Raw genomic sequence first — 7,737 nt, 5'->3', positions numbered from 1 at the left:
GAGCCTTCACAGGAGAGCTTCTGTGAAGTTTGGCTGTGAGTCATGCTAGTGTAGCTCGGTTGGTAGAGCACTTACCTGCAAAAAGCAAAGGTCCCTAATTTGAGTCTCTTGTCCGGCACACAGTTTTAATCTGCTAGGAAGTTTTGATGACGATTTTTTCAAATCACCTAAATGAACTTATAGAAATGCATCTGCTTTTAGATCAAGAATAAAAACTTATGGAATTAATAATAATGATAACGTTGTTGAGCCATATGAACTTTTTAATCAAATTATATAAGAAATAATTACCAAATTAAAGAATATTTTAATGCAAAGACAGACAACTGAAGATCACATGAAGTTCACAATTTCAAAAGACAAGATGAATGAAAATAATTAATTTTTAAAACAACTAATTACGTTTTATGAAGAACAACTGATTTAGAAGATTATTTTCAAAAATCAATGAATAAACTATAACTCAAATGGAAGAAATGCAAATGAAAAAATCGTATTGGTCTTTATTTTATATAGATATTTTCGAATTAAATGTTAATACACACAAACAATTTTTTGGTTCTTCTTACATCGATCTGCCAAAAGAAATTAAAAATAAAGAGCTGCAATTAATGTAACAAACACAGATAAAAAGTATTTTATTTATTCAGTGAAATCAGCTTTTTATCTAGCTCATAATCATGTAGCAAGGTTCATAAGTATAAAATATTGATTTAGGATTAGATTAAATTTTTTAAAATTAACTTTTTTGTTCAATTAACAGATATTCCAAAATTTGAAAAGAAATGAAATATTTTAATTAATGTTTATTCATAAGAAAGCAAAGATGAAGAACGAATTATTGTATATCCTCTTTACCATACACAAAATAAACAAGAATGCATGTTAATCTTCTTTTAATTAATTATGAAAATATTTAACATTATTGTAGAATGAAAGGTTTATATAGATTAATTAGTTTGCAATCAACTAAACCATATGGAAAAATTTAACATTGTGATTGATGTTTAAAATTTTTCATTCAATAGGAAAGTAATTAGTCACGAAAACTTGTGCAAAGAATTAAAGAAGTAAAAATTGGTATGTCTGTAAAAAGGTCAAAAAATTAAATTAGAGAGTTATAATCACTCACTAAAGTTACCTCTTGTAATTTATGCAGAATGTTTATTAAAATATATTAACACTTGTGAAACAAACCCTGAAAAATCCTATATTAAAAAATATCAAAAACATTTACCAATTTCATTCAGTTATTATATAAATTTTGTAATGATGATTATAAAAATCCTGTTATTTATACTGGTAAAGATACAACAAAAAAATTCGTGAAATGGTAAAAGAAGAATCTAGAGAAATTGCTAAAATATATGGACAAAATATACCAACAATAATGACAAATTAAAATAATATAAATTTTATAAATTCAGAAACTTGTTTTATTTGTCAAAAACAAATTACATTTGGAGAAAAGAAAGTAAGAGATCGTTGCCATATCAATGGAAAATATCGAGTAGCTGCACTTGTAGATAGTAATCTTAATTACCAAAATCCTAAATTTATTCTAGTTTATATTCATAATTTAACAAACTGCGATGTTCATTTGTTTATCAAAGCGTTTGCAATAGATAATAAAGTTATTGATGCTATGCCAAATAATGAACAAACATATATTTATTTTAGTAAATATGTTCAAGACAGATAAGCATTAAGGTTTTCAGGTATGTTTAAATATATGGCCTCAAATATTCATAAATTATCTTCTAATCTTTCACAAGGACAATTTATAGAAACAGCAAAATATTTTGAAGGTTAATAATTAGATTTAATAATTAAAGAAAATGTTTATCCTTATGAAAATATGCATTCTGAAGAAGACTTACAAGGAACTAAAATACCAAAAAATATAGGTTTTATGCGAGATGTAATAAAGATAATATTTCTGATGAAGATTATGATTGAGCAATTGAGCAATTGAGAAATTCAATATTAAAAATTTAGATGAAAATGTACAAAATTATTATTAGTTTTTAATTATGAGGATTATGTGTCTCAGTAAACTTAATGCACTTCAAATAGTACATGCGATTATCATTCCTCTTTTATATAGAATAAAAATAATTAAATTATTTCACCACATACCATTGTCTTTGCATCAACTGGAACAGTTTTAACAGAATATTTTAATGTAACAGAAAATTTGATTTGTGGTCTATTTTTATTGATTGGATGTCAGGAGTTATTTTGTAAGGTTTGTCAAGAGCACTCATCTGAATATCAAAAACATTAAATGTTAAGTCTCTGTTTATGTTTTCACCAACAACAACAACAACTTTTTAAAGAATAAAATCATATCTATTAAAATTGCGCATTTTTTGCTCACCACCAGTAAAATGAATAATTTTTATATCACTTACTTAATGATGAATGTTCTTTAACTTATTTAAGTATTGAGTGAAATCATTTTTGAAATAACTTCTTCAATTTCCTTTTTTGAAAAGTATTTACTTAGTTCTTGTTTAGTGTACATTTAAAATTAGTTGCGACTTTTGACATTTGGCTGACTGGAGGGGGACATGACACTGTTGCCTAGATAACACCAATAACGAATTTGCTTTCCCTACCACACCACCAGCAGTTCGGCTGGTAAGGGCCTCTGGTGCCAAACCATGAGTAAACATTACCATGTGGTTTCATGCATTAGATGCATCAATGTTTGCCAGCTCTCGTAGTAAAGTCGTATTTTCTGGCATTGAAGTGTTCTGTAGTCATCAGGTATTGTGAACAAGTGTTTTCTGTTGGCATTGCATTAATGATAACAGTGCAGTACATCTGAACATGAGATTCGCAATAACTGAGTCGTCCAAGAACACTATCACTGGCCAGGAAGATAACGTTCTGCTGCAAAACATACCTTTGGAATTCGACAATAGTTACGCACTAAGCGCCATACCACTCTGTTTTGATGCATAAAGCTCCAACATTGCAGTGGATGAAGCAGATATTTTGCTCTGGGTACAAAGAAATGTTCCCTGAGATAAAGTTTAACCTACCAAGTATAAGGCGAAGTTAATTGAACTTTTAGTGTTGTTCAAGCCAAAACTTCACGTTATCATGTCGGTGAACTGGATAACACTAAAGAACATAGTGTAATCAGGCTTCATCCACACCATATTCATTTAAATCCGACAGAGTATATGGGCCTAGGTGAAAATTAATGTGGCAAGAAACAGCAAGGAGTTTACACTCACTGGGATTGAAATGCTAATAACAGAAGTCACTGCAAATTTTTCTCATCTTGAGTTGTCAGCCATAATACCAAGAACGTTGTTGTGTACACATTGATTCATGAAGGACTATGACGAGTTTTGAGGAATATGTAACTACTCCTCTTGCCACGTTAATGTCTGCATCTCTTCTTAAAATACAGCAGTGTTTAGAAATATTTATCTCACTAACATTGTAATGCTGTTGAAATTGCGATAGTATCTTTAAATTGTGTAATATCAAACTAACAACTGAGTGCAAGTCAGGTCAGTAGTTTATGTAACAGTGAAGTCTCAGTATAAAAGTAAACACGTAACTTCTTCACTTATATTGTTACAAAACCCACAGCAGTTCTCGTTTCACCATGGCCGTCAATAATTACATCACTTCTTTTTTAAAAAAATCTGTAGTCGCTTGAATATCGCTGTAGAAAGTAAAATTACACATATTAATCGTATGGCAAATGTATCGTAATCGTTATCTTTAGCCAAAATTTTGTTTCAATATCTCAAAACATTTATGGAATACAAGGAATTTATGAATATTTCATTATAGCTTTTTCACTGACACACGAGTTAATCTTGGACCACTTTATGTACATTCCATTTCTCAAGACTGGACACAGACAGCGATATCCTGGCAAATTTAAAGAGTAATTCAATATATTATCTACATTTAATACATGGCAATATGTAACCTAACAAGCATCAAACACAAATTCATAGCAACAACTATTTTTTACTGCAAATTAAAACTTTCTTGGAGTAATTTACCTACTACCGAAATATCAGAATGACTATAAACATTAACAAAACGGTAGGTTGTTCATCATGAAGCTGATAACTTAAACTGTTGTTGTTGTTGTGGTCTTCAGTCCTGAGACTGGTTTGATGCAGCTCTCCATGCTACTCTATCCTGTGCAAGCTTCTTCATCTCCCAGTACCTACTGCAACCTACATCCTTCTGAATCTGCTTACTGTATTCATCTCTTGGTCTCCCCCTACGATTTTTACCCTCCACGCTGCCCTCCAATACTAAACTGGTGATCCCTTGATGCCTCAGAACATGTCCTACCAACCGATCCCTTCTTCTGGTCAAGTTGTGCTACAAACTTCTCTTCTCTCCAATCCTATTCAATACTTCCTCATTAGTTATGTGATCTACCCATCTAATCTTCAGCATTCTTCTGTAGCACCACATTTCGAAAGCTTCTATTCTCTTCTTATCCAAACTATTTACCGTCCATGTTTCACTTCCATACATGGCTACACTCCATAAAAATACTTTCAGAAATGACTTCCTGACACTTAAATCTATACTCGATGTTAACAAATTTCTCTTCTTCAGAAACGCTTTCCTTGCCATTGCCAGTCTACATTTTATATCCTCTCTACTTCGACCATCATCAGTTATTTTGCTCCCCAAATAGCAAAACTCCTTTACTACTTTAAGTGTCTCATTTCCTAATCTAATACCCTCAACATCACCCGACTTAATGCGACTACATTCCATTATCCTCGTTTTGCTTTTGTTGATGATCATCTTATATCCTCCCTTCAAGACACCACACATTCCGTTCAGCTGCTCTTCCAAGTCCTTTGCTGTCTCTGACAGAATTACAATGTCATCGGCGAACCTCAACGTTTTTATTTCTTCTCCATGGATTTTAATACCTACTCCGAATTTTTCTTTTGTTTCCTTTCCTGCTTGCTCAATATACAGATTGAATAACATCGGGGAGAGGCTACAACCCTGTCTTACTCCCTTCCCAACCACTGCTTCCCTTTCATGTCCCTCGACTCTTATAACTGCCATCTGGTTTCTGTACAAATTGTAAATAGCCTTTCGCTCCCTGTATTTTACCCCTGCCACCTTTAGAATTTGAAAGAGAGTATTCCAGTCAACATTGTCAAAAGCTTTCTCTAAGTCTACAAATGCTAGTAATGTAGGTTTGCCTTTCCTTAATCTATTTTCTAAGATAAGTCGTAAGGTCAGTATTGCCTCACGTGTTCCAGTATTTCTACGGAATCCAAATTGATCTTCCCCGAGGTCGGCTTCTACTAGTTTTTCCATTCGTCTCTAAAGAATTCGTGTTAGTATTTTGCAGCTGTGGCTTATTAAACTGATTGTTCGGTAATTTTCACATCTGTCAACACCTGCTTTCTTTGGGATTGGAATTATTATATTCTTCTTGAAGTCTGAGGGTATTTCGCCTGTTTCATACATCTTGCTCACCAGATGGTAGAGTTTTGTCAGGACTGGCTCTCCCAAGGCCGTCAGTAGTTCCAATGGAATGTTGTCTACTCCGGGGGGCTTGTTTCGACTCAGGTCTTTCAGTGCTCTGTCAAACTCTTCACTTAGTATCGTATCTCCCATTTCATCTTCATCTACATCCTCTTCCATTTCCATAATATTGACCTCAAATGCATCGCCCTTGCATAGACCCTCTATATACTCCTTCCACCTTTCTGCTTTCCCTTCTTTGCTTAGAACTGGGTTTCCATCTGAACTCTTGATGTTCATACAAGTGGTTCTCTTATCCCCAAAGGTCTCTTTAATTTTCCTGTAGGCAGTATCTATCTTACCCCTAGTGAAATAAGCCTCTACATCCTTACATTTGTCCTCTAGCCATCCCTGCTTAGCCATTTTGCACTTCCTGTCGATCTCATTTTTGACACGTTTGTATTCCTTTTTGCCTGCTTCATTTACTGCATTTTTATATTTTCTCCTTTCATCAATTAAATTCAATATTTCTTCTGTTACCCAAGGATTTCTATTAGCCCTCGTCTTTTTACCTACTTGATCCTCTGCTGCCTTCACTACTTCATCTCTCAAAGCTACCCATTCTTCTTCTACTGTATTTTTTTCCCCCATTCCTGTCAATTGTTCCCTTATGCTCTCCCTGAAACTCTGTACAACCTCTGGTTCTTTCAGTTTATCCAGGTCCCATCTCCTTAAATTCCCAGCTTTTTGCAGTTTCTTCAGTTTTAATCTACAGGTCATAACCAATAGATTGTGGTCGGAGTCCACATCTGCCCCTGGAAATGTCTTACAATTTAAAACCTGGTTCCTAAATCTCTGTCTTACCATTATATAATCTATCTGATACCTTTTAGTATCTCCAGGGTTCTTCCATGTATACAACCTTCTATCATGATTCTTAAACCAAGTGTTAGCTATGATTAAGTTGTGCTCTGTGCAAAATTCTACCAGGCGGCTTCCTCTTTCATTTCTTAGCCCCAATCCATATTCACCTACTACGTTTCCTTCTCTCCCTTTTCCTACACTCGAATTCCAGTCACCCATGACTATTAAATTTTCGTCTCCCTTCACTATCTGAATAATTTCTTTTATTTCATCATACATTTCTTCAATTTCTTCGTCATCTACAGAGCTAGTTGGCATATAAACTTGTACTACTGTAGTAGGTGTGGGCTTTGTATCTATCTTGGCCACAATAATGCTTTCACTATGCTGTTTGTAGTAGCTTACCCGTATTCCTATTTTCCTATTCATTATTAAACCAACGCCTGCATTACCCCTATTTGACTTTGTGTTTATAACCCTGTAGTCACCTGACCAGAAGTCTTGTTCCTCCTGCCACCGAACTTCACTAATTTCCACTATATCTAACTTTAACCTATCCATTTCCCTTTTTAAATTTTCTAACCTACCTGCCCAATTAAGGGATCTGACATTCCACGCTCCGATCCGTAGAACGCCAGTTTTCTTTCTCCTGATAACGACATCCTCTTGAGTAGTCCCCGCCCGGAGATCCGAATGGGGGGACTATTTTACCTCCGGAATATTTTACCCAAGAGGACGCCATCATCATTTAATCATACAGTAAAGCTGCATGCCCTTGGGAAAAATTACGGCCGTAGTTTCCCCTTGCTTTCAGCCGTTCGCAGTACCAGCACAGCAAGGCCGTTTTGGTTATTGTTACAAAGCCAGATCAGTCAATCATCCAGACTGTTGCCCTTGCAACTACTGAAAAGGCTGCTGCCCCTCTTCAGGAACCACACGTTTGTCTGGCCTCTCAACAGATACCCCACCGTTGTGGTTGTACCTACGGTACGGCTATCTGTATCGCTGAGGCACGCAAGCCTCCCCACCAACGGCAAGGTCCATGGTTCATGGGGGTACTGACTATAGACTGTATAATAATGAGAATTTATTACTGAATAGTTCCTTCAAAACGCTTTTAGAAAGATAGAGGATCGACCAGCTTGCTGTTCACGCTGTCAAGCGACCCTGTCAGGTTCCGCGCCGAGTAGGACTGGCATTATACTGTGGTCGTCATCTGACAAATGGTACACATGCTGGCATCTACACTTCCCTCCATTCATTCCAAGCTGAACACTCAAAAGTCACAACTTATTTTAAATGCACTATAGTAATATAATTATTGAGCTGTGTTAGAGTACTTGTGTATTCTGGTTCTATAACAAGGTTTGATAACTCATTCTGTAA

This window comes from Schistocerca cancellata, chromosome 5 (assembly GCF_023864275.1).
Source record: "Schistocerca cancellata isolate TAMUIC-IGC-003103 chromosome 5, iqSchCanc2.1, whole genome shotgun sequence".
Classification (NCBI taxonomy): domain Eukaryota; kingdom Metazoa; phylum Arthropoda; class Insecta; order Orthoptera; family Acrididae; genus Schistocerca; species Schistocerca cancellata.
Note: the sequence above shows the minus strand (reverse complement) of the source record.